The sequence below is a fragment of the Protopterus annectens genome, chromosome 3.part0, assembly GCF_019279795.1.
Source record: "Protopterus annectens isolate FY-2018-M chromosome 3.part0, PAN1.0, whole genome shotgun sequence".
NCBI classification, from domain to species: Eukaryota; Metazoa; Chordata; order Ceratodontiformes; family Protopteridae; genus Protopterus; species Protopterus annectens.
Window position 1 is genome coordinate 929,866,593 of NC_056731.1, and position 17,066 is coordinate 929,883,658.

Consider the following 17,066-nt stretch of genomic DNA (forward strand, 5'->3'; position numbering starts at 1 on the left):
ATTCAGCACTCAATAAAAGACCTGCTCAAGTGTTGATCGATTGACATGTATTCCTGTTCAATTATCTGTTCCTATACCTACCCAAATAACTTTTGCAACAGCACAGGACTAGTACCAAGTTAAAACACTTCCTGAACTTTTTGTCTAAGCAAAATACTGTCACACAAACTTGTATTTAAGCAGTGTTGTCCACTAACTTGAACATGCTGTATTAACTTTGTTCGTACAAAATAAGTCATTAGGATGTTTTGCACACATTTCTAAGAATTATCAATTGTATGACGATTTGTCTCCTATAAATTCCTTAGGTAAACTTTAATGTTGTTTTTCTAAGGTAAGAATTCATTTATTTGTTGTATTTTTGAAGCATTGGAAGGTTTGTGCTAGAATGTATTACTTTTATAGTCCAGTTATATTATTTACTCTGCTTTCTTTTCTTTTTTTTTTTTTTTTGTTGCTAATTTAGATAGAATCAGGTTTGTTTTACTGTGAATGCCTTCTTTCTGATTGGCAAATTGCAATTAGATTTTTTTTTTTTTACATTTGAATGAAAGAAAAAAGTAAGGGGTATTCAGAAAAGTGTAGCTCCTTATTTAAATAATCACTTACCATAGCCGTTTTTTTGTATCTAGTGTCATGGAATGTGGATAGATATACACTTTAAATACACGTTTTTGTATTTACGAGTAACTACTTCTATTTGAGATACAAGTTACATTATTCTTATTTGAGTATCAGGTGCTCATTGCTTACTTGCTCACAGCTAAGTGGTTATTTCACACTCGCATACATAGACTGTATCTGTAAATATATTTTTCTTAAGTCTGTGCATCCTCGGAAGCAGTATATTTATACTCCAAGGGTGTGGGGACGAGTCCTTATGTTGGGAGTACAGAAGGCTTTTCCTCACTAAAAAAAACACTTTAAAATTCGAGCAGCTGGTATTCAAGTTAATAAAGTAGATCCCAAGATGTATATGAACACATTCTGGGAAAGTAGGTAAAACTATTTATTTATTTGTTTATCTTTGTTAGCCAGAATAGTTGGGAGGCCCAAGGAGATACATTTAAGATACTCATGACAAAACAAAATTATTTACAAAGGTACATTACACAGACATTTCTTAAGATATCTAGATACAAACAGGCAATTGTTCTGCAGTGATACTATACAAAGATAAAACAGGTATTTCTTCTGCGCTGACATTATGCAAGATATTAAATTCAAAGTATAGAATATGTAGTATGCTAACAGTTCATATGCAATATATATGACACGCTAGGATTATATATGACGTGTAAGACATGGGTAAGAAGGGTTACAGTATAAATGATAGGAATGAATTTAAGCAGTAGTACATAGGGAGATATTTGTTAAAGCTATGAGAGGGAAAGAGGCATTGTACAGCTGAAGTCAAGGATGGTGGGTGATAAGAATACTAAGGTACATACTGACATAAAATCTGGCTATTAGAGAGTGGTGGAAGGTGTTTGAAGGAGATGGATAACTTGAAATGCAAAGTGGGGATTAAGATAGGAAAGTAATTGAGGAGTGATACAAAAGTTTGTTGTGTTAAAGAGGATCAAGAAACTGTCAAAGGAAAATAGAATTGTCCAGGTGAGGAGCATGTGCACAGCCAGATGTGGTTTATGTGTTATTTTAGTACGAGCTGGAAGATGGACAGTTTCAAGGTCTGTTTTAGGTATGTTGGGATGATGTTCCAGAGTTTAGATACATAATGGGATCTGCTGAATTGTTAGGCTTTGTTGTGATTACTAATAGCTTATTGCGTGAGTGAAGGCCTCTACCCAAACAGTAGTGTTGGAGGGCACCTTTAGAGCAGGGGCATTTGTCTGATAAATGTATAAGATTGTGGATAGTAATAAGTTGTGAGTATGTTAAATAGTTGGGTATCTCAAGCCATAGTTGTGTCAGGGCTCTGTAATGATGTATCCTATACATAAGTCTGGCAGCAGATTTGACTACTTTATTGTAACAGGTGGAGAGTTTGCTTTAAGTGTAGTATTTAGGTAATTTAGTAATATTTTGTTTTTGGCAAACAGCATAAATATGACACATCAAAAGTAGAGATAAACTGTTGATGATACAACAAAAGTGTAGATAGTTGCTGATATCACACAGTGTACCAGATATGTGTTTTTAAACAAAAATCAAAAAGTCGACAAAGCAGCTGAACAAAAAAATAGATCAAAAAACTGCTCAAGGCTTGGAAAATACGAAACAACGGACTTGCGTCACTTCCACTTTATTCAACGCTTTCGTAAAAAACTTCTTCAGAACCAAAAGGAATGTTACATCAAGCATTCATTTAAATACTGCACACAATTAAAATCAATTAATCAATTACATAGTATAAAAACATAATTAAAGAGCCCTTTACAAAAAGCAAACTCTTCATTCATCATTATGCACTACAGAATAGGCATAACTGAGTACATTACAATAACAAACATTATAAAACATATGCATGTTAAGTTGTCAATCTCGCCTTCATTCTTGCTGGATGGGTTCGGAGCCGATCCTCGGCTCCGACTGCACTGCTTTAGCTTGAGAACTCCTTTTACCAGCTCGAGGCAACCCTATATCCCATGATGCAAGGTGGAACTACCTCAGATCTCGTTTGCCGCTTTGCGAAGAGGTCTCCTTTTTTGCCAGCTGAGGTAAGTGAGTTTCAAACAGCTTTAGTCAGGGTTATCTCCCCTTTTTTCCTATTTCTTAGTGTTTAGTGTTACATTTAACCACCCTATTCCCCTTTTAGAAAAATTTTATACTTTATAAAAAGTTTTAAAAATTTTCAGTTAGGCCTAGGCCTTCCTTATTAATCCCTATCTGTGTGTCTGTGTTTGGGGATTAATTTGTGTGACTGTTTTTGTGTGTGTGTCTGTGTGAGTATTTATTACTCTTTTCTCATTAGACTATGTCTAAAGAGGTAAAGGTCTCGGGCTTCAAGAAGTGTGACTCGTGCTGTCAGAAAATGTCTCTGACAGACGGTCACACTTCTTGTGTTTACTGCCTGGGGCCTTTACACCTGCAGGACTCCTGTGCTTTGTGTCACTCTTTTAGCCAGCGAGTCCTGCAGGAAAGGAGAAACAAGCTAATCCTCCGTGGCTTGCTAAAGCCGGAAGGTTCACCCACTAAAACTGGGTCCAGTAAGCCTTCCAAGCCATCCAGGGGTCAGGCTACAGCTTCCAAGCCTCCCCCGGTGGCTCCGACTCCTTTGGAGTCGAGATCGGCTCCGGCCGGAGCCGATCTTTCTCCTTCTAAGCTAGGGTCAGTTCCGATCGGTTCCGACACCCGATCTGCTGTTGCCTTGTCGGCTCCAGCTGGAGCTGACGCAGTATCCAGTATCGGAGCCGAGAAGCCTTCAGCTCCATCTCGAACCCATAGGACGTCGGCTCCGATGACTTCCTCCAAGAAGAGATCTCGGTCCCCGTCTTTAGAATCGATCCACTCGGCTCCGGGGTCTCCTCTTTTGTCAGAGCGGAGTCATCGGAGCCGATCTTCGAAATCTTCCAGGCTGTCTGACCACGATTTAGAGAGGGTGGTAAGCAGGCTGTTAAAGTCGCAGGCACTGGCCCAAATGCTCCATAGCCCGTCTCAGCAGACTTCGGCTATTGCTTCACCCCTTGAACTTCCTCCTCCGACTCCCCACCAGAGTTCGGAGCCGGAGCTTCTTGGGACAGCGACTGTTTCGGCGCCGGAGCCGATACATCCTTCGGCTCCGTCGTCTTCGGCTCCGATCTCCTCCTTGAGACCTTCCTTGGAGGGATCCGGTCGTCGAGTTTCCCTGGTCGGCTTCGAGGGGGCTAGTGGCATCGGACCCTTGTCCGACCCCGCTCTCCCTCTCGGGGCTTCGGCTTTGGTAAGCTCGACACCGACATCGGCCTCGGAGCCTTCCCTCTCAGTGGAGCCGGGAATTCCTGTTTCCTCGGAACGGGGATTTTCCGGTCTCCCGGGGAGGGGAGCCTTTGAGGTGATGAGGAGTGTCCTGGCTCCTGAGCCAGGTCAACGGTCCATCCCTCTAGCTCCTTCCTCTTCGGTGCCTGTAGACACCTCTTGCCAGCCTCTTGCTCTCAGGCCCAGGGATCCATCGCCCCAGGTTTCCCCATTGGGAATTTCCTTCTCTTCCGAAGTTTCTCCTGATCCTGCAGGTGAACCCCCTCGGAAGAGGACGTGTAAGAGGAAACACACAGACTCCCCTGAGTCTACTACATCTGATACCGACTTAGATGAGTCGGAGGGTTCCCCACGATCCCCCTCTGAGGATGTCTCCTTTTCAGACATCCTTGAGCTCCTCCAATAGAGGGGGAATTGGCCATCCATTGATCCCTCCGAGGATGAGTCGGTATACCTGGAGGCTTTTGGATCCCGACCCTCCACCTCCTGGGTGTCTCCGCCTTTCGACCCACTTATGCAGGTAGTGGCTCGAAAGGCGTGGGCAGCTCCAGATTCTGTGGAACCTGTCCCCAGGAGGCCATCCAAGTTTATTACAGCCCCTACGGACAAACAGTTTCTTTCCAAGGGCGTTTCTGTGGATGCTATGATGGTGGCGGCCGCCACTAAGAAGGAACTTGCGGATCCTTCAGTACCTGTCCATCCTCCTAACAAGGATTCTAGGACCATGGACAGGTATGGAAAGCGGATGTTTTCTTCAGCGACCTTTGCTATGCGTTCGCTGAACTACCTTTGTCACTTCACTAGGCTTCAAAGAGATATTCTCAAGGAACTAGGTGAAGTGGTCCAGGATCCTTCTGCTGCTGGGGCTCAAGAAAAGATTGCCTCACAGCTAGCAATCCTGAATTCCTTATCCAACTCCTCCATGCGGCTCATATCCTATGCGGCCGATGGAGCGAGCAGGGCCGCAGGCACAGGAGTGGCTCTTAGATGTCAAGCCTGGATGCGGCTTTGTAATTTTGCGGACACCTTTAAGGCGTCCTTCACCAATACCCCCTTTGATGGTTCGGCTTTGTTCGGACCTCAGGTGAAGGATACCTTGACCAGGTGTGAGCAGGACGGTAAAACTCTTTCTGCCATTGGAGTCCATTTTTCCACCCCTTCTAGACCATATCCCAAGGGTCAGAAGGGAGGGAAGATGTGGTTCCGCAAAGCCCAAGGAGCTACACCGGACACACGTGGTCAGTTTACCCCCAGAGGCAGAGGGGTAACAATAATAGACACCGCCCTAGCCGCAGGGGCCGGTCCTCAGAACCAGGGCAACAGGGAGTCTCTTCCTGAGAAGCCCTTTCAGCACCCTTGAGGTGTTGCCCGACTGTCCACCCTTGGAGGCAGTCGGGGGAAGGATTTTGCTGTACCCAGTAGCCTGGCATTCCCTTTCACAAGATATGTGGGTACAGTCGATCATATCCGAGGGTTACAAAATCCCCTTCGAAAGGTATCCCGTACCTCAACAATCCCTTCCAGACATCTCACCCGGTCAAAGGGATTTGGCAGAACAGGAGGTTTCAAAGCTCCTAGGAAAAAGAGCCGTCCAGACTGTTCCGGCAGACCAAGTAGGATCCGGCGTCTACTCGAGATTCTTTTTGGTCCCAAAAGAACGGGAGATTGGAGACCAATATTAGACCTGAGCAGTCTAAACAGATTTGTCAAGAAGGCAAGATTCCGGATGGTCACGCTTCAGTCCATTCTGCCCTTTCTGGGCAAGGACAACTGGATGTGCTCTATAGACCTTCAGGACGCGTACTATCACATAAAGATTCACAGGCGCTCCAGAAGGTTTCTCCGCTTTCGGCTAGGGACCAGTCATTACCAATTCAGAGCCCTGCCCTTTGGCCTCACTTCAGCCCCCAGAGTGTTTACCAAATGCATGGCAGTGGTCACAGCTCATCTGAGACGTCAAGGATTCCAGGTGTTTCCTTATTTAGACGACTGGCTCCTCTCCGCCACCACCAGGTGTCAGCTTCTTCAGACCAGAGACTACACTCTGCAGCTTTGCAGGAGTTTGGGAATTTCAGTGAATTTGAAAAATCTTCTCTGCGGCCTTGCCAATCTATCACCTTTATAGGCGCAGAATTAAACACCGTCAAAATGTTAGCCAGACTAACAGATCAAAGAATTCTGGACATCCAAAAATCCGTTCGGATTCTATTGCAGAGCAGCAAGGTCAAAGCCAGATTGATACTAAAGGTTCTAGGTCTTATGGCTGCGGCCATTGTTCTTCTACCACTGGCTCGCTTCCACATGCGTCTTCTGCAGTGGATGTTATTCACTCAGTGGTCGTTCCACAGTCTTCCGATGAGGCACGAAATCTTAGTCACACAATCGTGCAGAACTCATCTGAACTGGTGGATATCTTCCCCTCTTCTTCATCAGGGCCGACCCTTTGTTCCCCCTCCTCCAGTTGCCACAGTTACTACGGATGCCTCCCTGATCGGGTGGGGGGGGGCATTATCAGGGCAGGATGGTCCACGGGACGTGGCAACCCATAGAATACCATCTGCACATAAATGTCCTGGAGATGAAAGCGGTGCTTTTAACGTTGCAAGCCCTCAACGACTTTCTTCCCACGGGGACTATTGCAGTACAAATGGACAATATGTCCGTGGTCTGGTACATCAACAAGCAGGGCGGGACCAGGTCCTATCCGTTGTGTCGAGAAGCTCTCAGACTTTGGCAATGGGCAATCTCCTCTCATCGGTTTCTGATAGCAACGCACATCCCCGGCAGGTCCAACCTCTTGGCGGACAGGCTGAGCAGATCCATTCTCATGCCTCACAAGTGGTCTCTCAATCAATCTGTAGTGGATCAGATTTTTCTGAAGTGGGACACACCTTGTTGCAATCTTTTTGCTACACCCCAAAACAACAAGTGCCCCGATTTTTTCACCCTCTTTCCCCTACCAGGCCAACCCCTGAGAGACTCTCTAACCCAGGATTGGCCCCGGGGACTTCTGTACGCTTTTCCTCCTTTTCCCTTGATTCCACAAGTCATTCAGAAAGCCACCGTTTTGAGGGCCAAGTTGATTCTCATTGCCCCTTACTGGCCTCGACAAATTTGGTTTCCGTCTCTGCATCGTCACCTCCTGGTGCAGCCCTGGCATCTGGACCCAGTTCCGGATCTCTTGATCCACCAGTTGGGTCAACAGCACCGGGCTATTCATTCTCTCAACCTCACTGCTTGGTTGCTCCACTTCCTTCCCTAGCCAGGCTTCCGATGATCTCTGATTCAGTCAGAGACATCTTAGTGTCTTCTTTAAAGTCGTCCACCAGAACTGTTTATGCTAGCAAGTGGCGACGTTTTTCTATTTGGGCAAATTCCAGGAATATTGATCCCTTTACTGCTCCTGTGCATTCTGTTTTAGATTTCCTGGCTGAGGTTTTTCAGTCAGGATCTTCTTCATCTACAGTTAAAGTTCAACTGGCTGCTATTTCCAAGTATCATGTTGGCTTGCATGATAATAACATTATGTCTCATAGATTATGCAAGGCCTTTCTGAGAGGAGTTTTTCTCCTAAAGCCGATAAAGCATCCTCCTCCGCAATGGGATCTAAATTTAATGTTGGCATCCTTGATGTTACCTCCCTTCGAACCGTCTGCCTCATGTTCTTTGAAATTATTGACCTGGAAAACCATATTTTTACTGGCTGTCACTTCAGCAAGAAGGGTTTCCGAGATTCAAGCTCTCTGCATCCGTTCCCCTTACTTGGTTTTTCATAAGGACAGGGTATCCCTAAGAACGAACCCGTCCTTTCTCCCCAAAGTTGTGGCTCAAACCAATATTAATCAATCCATAGATCTACCAGTTTTCTTCCCAAACTATTCTGACAGAGCTGAACAAAAGCTTCATTTTTTGGATGTTCATCGTCAGCTCAGGTACTATTTGCATAGAACGAAACAATTCAGGAAATCGGACCAATTATTTGTCTCCTATGCAGAAAACAGGAAAGGTCTCCCAGTGTCTAAAGTGACCTTATCCAGATGGTTGTCTTCCACCATTTCTTATGTGTACTCTCTCAGAGGCAAGCAACTACCTTCTAAACCGAAAGCACACTCAACCAGGAGTCTATCCACTTCTGCAGCCTTTCAGGATAGACTACCCATTGATACCATTTGTGCAGCAGCTACTTGGGCCACTCCTCATACCTTTGTCTCTCATTACAAGTTAGACTTGGCCTCCAGAGACAGTGCCAGTTTTGGTTCCACAGTTCTCAAGAGTCTGTTCCATTGAGCCACCCGGGATACAGGTGCTAGGGACGCGGTCCCATCCAGCAAGAATGAAGGAGAGATTGACAACTTAACATTTAGAAGTTATGTACCTACCATAATGTTCCATGTTAGTTGTCTTCTCTCGCCTTCTTTCTTGCATCCCTCCCTCCTTCCCCCTGGCCTGGACAGATCTTGAAGAGTTCCTATCAGGTTGTTTCCTCCTGAGCCTTCATTAGAGGACACTTTATTATGAACTTGGGTTTCCTAAATATGTTAGGTTAGTCCTTAGCAGGGTAGGTTAGCTACCAAACGAGATCTGAGGTAGTTCCACCTTGCATCATGGGATATAGGGTTGCCTCGAGCTGGTAAAAGGAGTTCTCAAGCTAAAGCAAGTGCCGAGTCGGAGCCGAGGATCGGCTCCGAACCCATCCAGCAAGAAAGAAGGCGAGAGAAGACAACTAACATGGAACGTTATGGTAGGTACATAACTTCTAATTCACGATCTTTTAAGAAACATTTAATATTGATGGCTTCATTTAACCCAGGAAAATGATCTGCCTGTAGTTTAATTTGTGTTTTTATCATGCCTTTTATCTGGAGTGTTCTGTAAATATATACATAGTACACATATACATGTGCAGCTAGATCTGTATCTATATCTATCTATCTATCTATCTATCTATCTATCTATCTATCTATCTATCTATCTATCTATCTATCTATCTATCTATATAACTCATTGGCCCAGATTCCAAACTAGTGTAAGTGACTTACTTCAGTGTAAGGCCTATCTATAAACATACTTACTATGGGGACCAGATTCCAAACTACCTGCTCTCAGTGTAAGTGACTTACTTTGGTGCAAGACGTATCTCTAAACAGGCTTACACCAGGGGCCAGATTCCAAAACACCTCTTCTCAGTGTAAGTGACTTAGTTCAGTGTAAGACCCATCTATAAACAGGCTTACACCAGGGACCAGATTCAAGAACACCTGCTCTCAGTGTACGTGACATAGCTCAAAGGCCTGTCTATAAACAGGCTTATACCACGGGCCAAATTCCAAAACACCTGCTCTCAGTTTAAGTGACTTACTTCTGTGTAAGGACTATCTATAAACAGGTGTACACCAGGGGCCAGATTCCAAAACAACTGCTCTCAGTGTAAGTGGTCACTCACGCTGAGAGCAAGCCTTTTGGAATCAGGCCCATAATGTGCCTATATATATATATATATATATATATATATATATATATATATATATATATATATATACATGTGTGTGTGTGTGTGTGTGTGTGTGTGTGTGTGTGTGCGTGTGTGAGTGGTGTGAGTGTGTTCATGTATAGAATGCCTGCATCATGATGTGTAGAACACCTGCATAGTGGTGGTTATATACTTAAAAAATACACACCTATCCACCCACATCTACCTATTTATCTAGTATAGCACAGAATAACACAGGAAGTGAAAACATGCAGGGATGAGGCAGTTTAGGGACATAAGTAGTGTGGCCATATTAGGGTAAATAATAGTCTAGTTTGCAGCATATGCTTATTACCTCAAAATTATATCAAAGTTAGGTTCCCAATGCAACTGAGAGCAATAATTATACAAGTGATTCTATTCAACACAGAGCAATTCTTGAAATATATAAAACAGGCAGTGCACCAAGGCATTTATTCTTTCTAAACACCAGGAACTGACTGTGTGACATTAGAATGTTTGAAAATAGCAGGAGCTACAACAGAAGTATACATGTTAGTAGCCACTGGTTGACCCAGTGCCCACAGTGCAGCATGATGGGATATCAACACCAGTACAGATGGCACCATCACCACTTAACTTACCATGTCTTTGGTGACCTACAGATTATGGACTACTTCCATACCAATAGAGATAATATACAACAGCTTGTCAAATTGTGTTGCCGACATGTCCAATCCGGGGAAGACATACATAACCCATCCCAGTGGACACTTAGCTATGCATAGCTTTAACCATCCTAGCTACAGGGACTTTTGGTAACCTGCAGGGAACATACAACAAATTTTACAGACATTAGCCTCATGTGTCCTGCACTCATTCTTCCACATTATGCTGGAGCATGTGGAGGAGCATAATATAGGACAGGAGAGGACAGAACCACCACTATGTAGGCATTTACACCTTTGCCCATTTCCCCTGAAATTCTGAGAGCTACTAAGTATGAGCACATTGCAATCAAGGCTCCACCTGGTCCACAGGGTGTCAGATACATCAACAAGAAGGGCTTCCACTCCTTCAACTGATGAGTGGTGTTCAAATCCCAGGGTATCATCTATAATGTTTCCATATACCATCCAGGCAGTGCCCATGGGATTCATAGGCATTATAAGGCAATTTACTCTCCTGACAATCAACACCTTGCCAACACCCAGCCTCAGGCTGTACCCTTTTCTCAAGGAGGGCTAGGCCAGTCAGTCTTTGGGAAAATTTTGGATACCCATCTAATCATCCAAGTTGTGTCTGGATGATGATGATGATGATGGGTCACACTACTTAACCTGCTGCTGAAGTTTATTCCAGCGATATGAGACTGCAGAATGAATCCATCTTTCCATCAGGTTCTGTTTCTTTCCATCAGGTTCTGTTTGTCTGCCAGGGAAGAGTAAGATCCTAGTTCTGGTGTTTGTAGAGCTATTAGACTTGTGGACATGCAAGAGATCAAGTACAACAAGGTCTCTAATGGCATGACAGGTGAGGCACAGATTGCTCCTCAACAGTCTGTAAGACAGAGAGTAAAGGTATATATCATCTAGCTTCTCTTGAGAGCTCAGGGTCCTTAAGTCCATAATTGTCTTGGTTAGGAATCTTTGGGGCTTCTGTAACTGTTTAATATGTCTAATGTGATACATCTTGAAGGGACATTGCACTCAGTGACTGGCCTAATCAATGCTGAATATTTGGGAACAATTACTTCTTTAGATCTGGATGATATACCCTTAGCTATCAGTTATGCTAAGAAGAAGGACTTTCTGACTACAGTTGATATATGATGATTGAAGGAATAGGAATTGTCAAACCAGATTAGAAGGTCTCTGACTACAGTTTCATTTTGCAGTAGAATATTTTTTATACTATATATTGAGGCTAGGGATTGTTTGCCAAATGCAACTATGCTAAACCTTTTCACATTTAGTTTGAATCCATTTTCAGTATACTGAGCATTTACTGGGATAAGTTCTTTCTGAAGGGTATAGGAGTTAAAAGACATCTTGACAATAACAGCCAGTTTGTAGTCCTCTGCAATTAGTTAACAAGAGGTCCTGGTTCTTAGACTGGTAATCAGAGAGGTAAATGCCAAAAAGGTAAAGTCCCAACAAAGAGCCATGGGGGACTCCCGTGGTTGCCTTCATTCCCTCAGATGAAGCACCTACCACACAAACTATATGGGTTCTATCTTTTAGCCAGTTTGCTATCTATCTTACCATGTAAGCATCTATTTTAGAGCATTTAGCTTTCTTACTATTCTCACATGGGGTATAGCGTCAGCTTCCTTGGCCAGATCAAGCTATGATATGTGAACAGTATAACCATTATGTACAGCTTCAGAGACTGACTCAAAGTAGTTAACTAAATTTAATAAGCAGGATCTCCCTTGGATGAAGCCAAGTTGTTGATGGTCCAACCTAGCAAGATTTTTCATATCATAATTGATAATTTCAGTTATACTATGTTCCATAGCTTTGTAGATCATGATTGTCAGGTTAATTAAACTCTAATTACTGGCGTCCGTGATAGGGTCACCATTACAGAGGGACATCACCACTATGGAACATTACTATTCAGGAATAAATCCTGTAGCTAAGTTCAGATTAAACATTTTGTGGACAGTTTAACCAAGGGCATGTTTAGCACTATAAACTAAGCATTCAGGTATGTTGTCAGGTCCCGTTGAAGAAGTATTTCTGATCTTTGATTGCATCTTCAGAACATGTTCCTTGGTGATAATAGGGGTTTAAGGGTTTCTTGAATATTTTATTATTTATTTTATTTTTATTTATTTGACATTTGTTGACAGGGTTAGTCTGACTGGACAGATGCCCTTTTCAGTGGAGACCTGAGAAAGAAAACTCCAAATGCACAGAATAAAAATAAACAGCACATAAGAATAATGGCAATAACATTCAGTATAACAGTAATCACATATGGTTTTCTACTTTACATAGTCACAGAAATGGAGATATAATATAGTATAACAGAAATCATAATACAGCTTCATCATATGCATAGTCACAGTACTATTTCTTTCAGATGTAAAGCAAGTGGTAATAGAGTAATAGGAGGGAAAAAAGTGTTAGTTAAAACAGAGGGGAGAGGTGCGTTAAGTAGGGTCAGTGGAGGAGCAAGTCCTAGAGTTTAATAGAATGTCTTTTAATGTGTTTTAAACAGTTTGTGTTGGAGATTGATCTTAAGTATGGGTGAGTTTATTCCAAGCAGTGGCAACAGACTGATTATAGAGAAGTTTGCCAATGTTGTTCCAAGCTGTGGAGTGTACGGTTACGTATGTAGGGAGAGATGAGTGTTGAGAGAGCAGGACAGGAGCGGGGTTGGTTTTGCTGTGTTCTTACTTTCTACCTCATACAATTTTTCAGCTCCTAATCAATATGGTTTAAACCACAATGTGCTACAAATAAAATACTTTACCATGTTATACTGCCTATATTCCACTACTATTTTATGCTGCATCTCTACATTTGTTTCTTATCACTGCTGTTTAATTTATTTCCACATTATGTATTTCTGTAACAAGTTGATAATTTGATATTGTCTCTTACTTTCATTTATGCCATACTTCATGTTGTATTATTAATTATATTAATTATGTGTTACTGTTTACTGGAGCTTTTCTCCCCAGGTCTCCACTGAAAATGGGCTCCTTGCCCAGTTGGACATTACCCGGTTAACAAATGAAAATAAATAAAATCAATAAGATGGAGTGACTCAAGTTTAGTTGAGGCAGTAGCAGGTGATGGCACAATTATAGCCACTGCAGGTTTTTTAGAGATATACAGTGGTGTGAGTGGTAGGGGTGATTAGCTGCAAATCTAGCAATTTTATTATAAGTGAGTTCAAGTTTTGATAAAAGATTTGTTTGAAGGTTAGTAAGGATTGGGGCAGCATATAATAGTGTGGGTAGTAGATAGGCTTGTGATAGAGTGAGTTTAGATTCATTTGTGAAGAATCTTGTTTCTATAGAGAAGGCCATGTTTATGATGAGTTTTCTTGATGCAGTTTTGGATGTGAAGATCAAATTTTAGTTGGTTATCAATAATGACCCCTAGTAGTTTAGTATGGGGTGCAACCTTGGTAGTTGTGTTATTTACGGAGGAGACAGTGAAAGTAATTTTGAGGTGTTGGAGACATTTAGGGAAGAAGAGGAAGGGTTTAGTTTTGTTTGGGTTGAGTAGGTGTTGGTTGGATGTTAGCCATTTTTCAACTGAGTGAAGAGATTCTTGGGTAATGGTAAGTAGGTGGGGGAGACTGTCAGAGGTGGAAATAATTGTACAGTTATCGGCATATTGTATTAAAGAGGAGTTAGGACAGGAGAGGTGGAGGTTGTTAGTAAAAATGTTGAATAGTAGGGGTCCAAGGATGGAGCCCTGGGGAACCCCTGTTTGGACTTGGAGGAGGGGGGAGGTTGCAGAGAGCCATCTTACAGACTGAAATCTGTTATAAAGATAGCTACAAACCAGGAAAATGCAGAGTTGGAGAAATTAAGACCAGTGAGTTCGGACAGCAGTAGGTTGTGAGAGACAGTATAAAAAGCCTTTGAGAGGTCAAGGAATAGACATGATATAATTTGCTGTTGGCTCTAGATCTAGAGATAGTTTGTGTAAAAGATATTAGTGCAGTGGATGTATTATGGTTAAGGTGGAAACCGTGTTGGGTTTAGGTGAGGAGATTTTCTTGTAGAAGATAAGTGAGGAGCTGTTTATGAATGCATTTTTCAAGAATCTTTGCTAGTGAATAGCAATGGGTCTGTAGTTAGATGAATCAGTAAAGTTTCCTCCTTTATGAAGGGGAATAACACAGAATTGCTTCCAGATATCAGGAACTGTGTTTTCTTGGATGGATCATCTGTTGATTAGTATGGAGATTGGATATGCAATGTTTTTGCTGCTAGCTTAAGGAAAAGAGGAGGTAAGTTATTGGCTGAAGGGGAGCATGTTTTGAGTCTACTGAGAAGTGGTCTAATATAAGCAGGGGGTCAGGTTTAAGTGTGAAAGAGGTGCAGAGGGAGGAAGAGGGGGAGAACTAGAGGGGCAGGTACATGTGTATTTTAATTAATTTCTGAATGGGTTTGGACAGAAGATTCACGGGTAAAGTTTGTATTGAATTTGTTAGCAAGAATATTGGAAATGTTTGTTGGGTTAGAGTAGGTGGTACCATTTAGAATAAGTTCTGAGCGTTATTGGGTTTTGTTCCTTCATTTCCTAACATTGCTAAATAAGATTTGTAATCATCCTTAATTTGAGTAGGTAACTTAAGTTCATGGACTGTTTCACTAGTCCAAATATTTTTTAAGTTCTCAAGTAATCCTTGTCATGCATAGTTTTGGATCTGCTGGTTAATTTAATGTGTTTTCTTTTTCTTGTTATAAAGTTTGTTTATGATAGTAGACAACCAGGGGGGTTTGCTTTTGAATTTACATTATGTTTTGCTCTGTTTGGAGCTGCAAGTCCTATACATATATCTAGATGATTGTAGAACTCCTTTGTGTAGCTTACAGCTATCATTGTCAGAGCTGGTGCTGACATAGATGAATTTTGAGATGTCATCATAGAATTGTATGATATTTGCCCAAATTAAATCCCTAAATGCAGGCAGGTTCAGGGGCTTTGCAGATTTTGAAAGTGAATGTCACAACTTTATGTTCCAGTTGTCCCTATTAAAGTTACCCACAGTGCTGATATCGCTATATGATGGACATTTACCAATTCCATTTTGTGCCGTGACACTTCTTCCCACTTGCCTCTACAACTGCAGCTAAATAATTGTTATTATGAAACTCTGTCTTTCATCAGCATATTGAAGTATTTTGAACCTTTCAATGCTCTGCACACCCCCCATGACAGCAGTTGCAATTCCTCACCCTATGTATAAAGGCTATCATGTCATGTGGTGAGAAAAGGGTCTGAGGGTGCTAGCCTAAAGACTCAGCTCTGTAGGTGATTTATGAGCAAAGCTAAAGACTTTGCTCTGTAGGTGGAATGCTCAGCCCATTCTGGGTGTGGATGGTGGAAACCCATACATACCCAGGACAGCAGTGCATACTCCCTTATGCTCTTGAGGCCAGGTTGCATTTTGTGACTTGATTATTGAGTTAGACACGTGTGTACTTTCCTTCTTTCTTTCTTTCTTTCTTTCTTTCTTTCTTTCTTTCTTTCTTTCTTTCTTTCTTTCTCTTTCTTTCCTTCTCTTATTTTAACCTTCTGGATACCAGTGGTGTGACTTGAAAGACTATACCCCAGGTGCCAGCTTGGACTTTTCTTCACAATGGTAGCAGAAGTGCCATCAGTCTATCAGATTTTAGGTAGCAGTGGTAAGATTCACACCCCTTCTATGACACCTGGTCATCACACTATGACTTCTTTTTACCAAAAACTCAAGGCCCTCAGTTGATGTTTAACAACTATCAAACAATAAAAGGACATAAAACACCACTAAATGTGTTCAGTTCATGCCAACAAGCATTCACATCCTCATTTCATTGGGCTCGTCTCATATTTGTAGAAATAACCACCATCTTGTGCACAACTGGATACTCTAATGCAAGCCAAGACTCCACCATGATGATATGTATAACATATGACAGAAGTTTTACCCAAACCCATATTCTGCAAGTCTCAAGAGAGCCACTTTTCCTTGATCAGACAGAGCCCCAAGCCATTGTACTGTAATGCAAGTACCAATTCCATGATAAGGACAAGTAGACTTATGACTGTGAAAAGTTCCTCTGATGCTTCTTTTCTGTAGTTGCATTTTTGGTCTTCTAAGACTTGCCTTGTTTCTATATGCAAATATGTTTAATTGTAAATATTCACTACAGTTCATTATTGTTTTTTACAGCTGAAACACTAGTAGGACTAAAAATTTATAATGCAGATTTAGGCAGCAAAATGTGTGTGTGTGTGTGTGTGTGTGTGTGTCTGTGTGTGTGTGTGTGTGTGTGTGTGTGTGTGTGTGTGTGTGTGTGTGTGTGTGTGTGTGTGTGTGTGTGTGTGTGTGTGTGTGTGTGCGCGCGTATGCATCTGTCAAGTCTGTCTTTCTGTATGCCTGCCTGCTTGTCTATATTCTTTTAATTAAACTCAGAAACCGGTATCTGTTGTCCCCTGCATGCTAGGACGTATCAGACTGCAATATAGTCCTAATACTACTTTATAGATTTTTTATTGTGAATTTGGAAATAGCCAAGTGTACAGTGGGTTGCCAGAACTATGTCCAGAAAAAGACAGAAACTACAGAGTCCCTGCAGTGCCCAACTACCACACAGGAGCCAGGCTTTTACTAAGGTTTCTTGCTAATCCTGCCCTCCCACTTTACTGTAGTCAACCAAATTCATGTCAGGCTATCTGTGTGAATGGTATTCTTACAGACCATTGACTTGAGAGAAGGTATGTGTTTCACTCAGAAATAATAGGTGAAAGAATTACTGTAGCTTCAACTATAATTTTCTGCAAAATGTATTTGGAATCAATCTTAATGCAACTGTAATTAACTCTATATACAGCTCATATATGTTTCTTTTTATCATAGTAAATAGTAAAAAAATAGCAAAAAAATAACACTTAAAATGCCTTTTTTTCAGATTACTAAGTGCCTCTCTGGACCTCTGCCC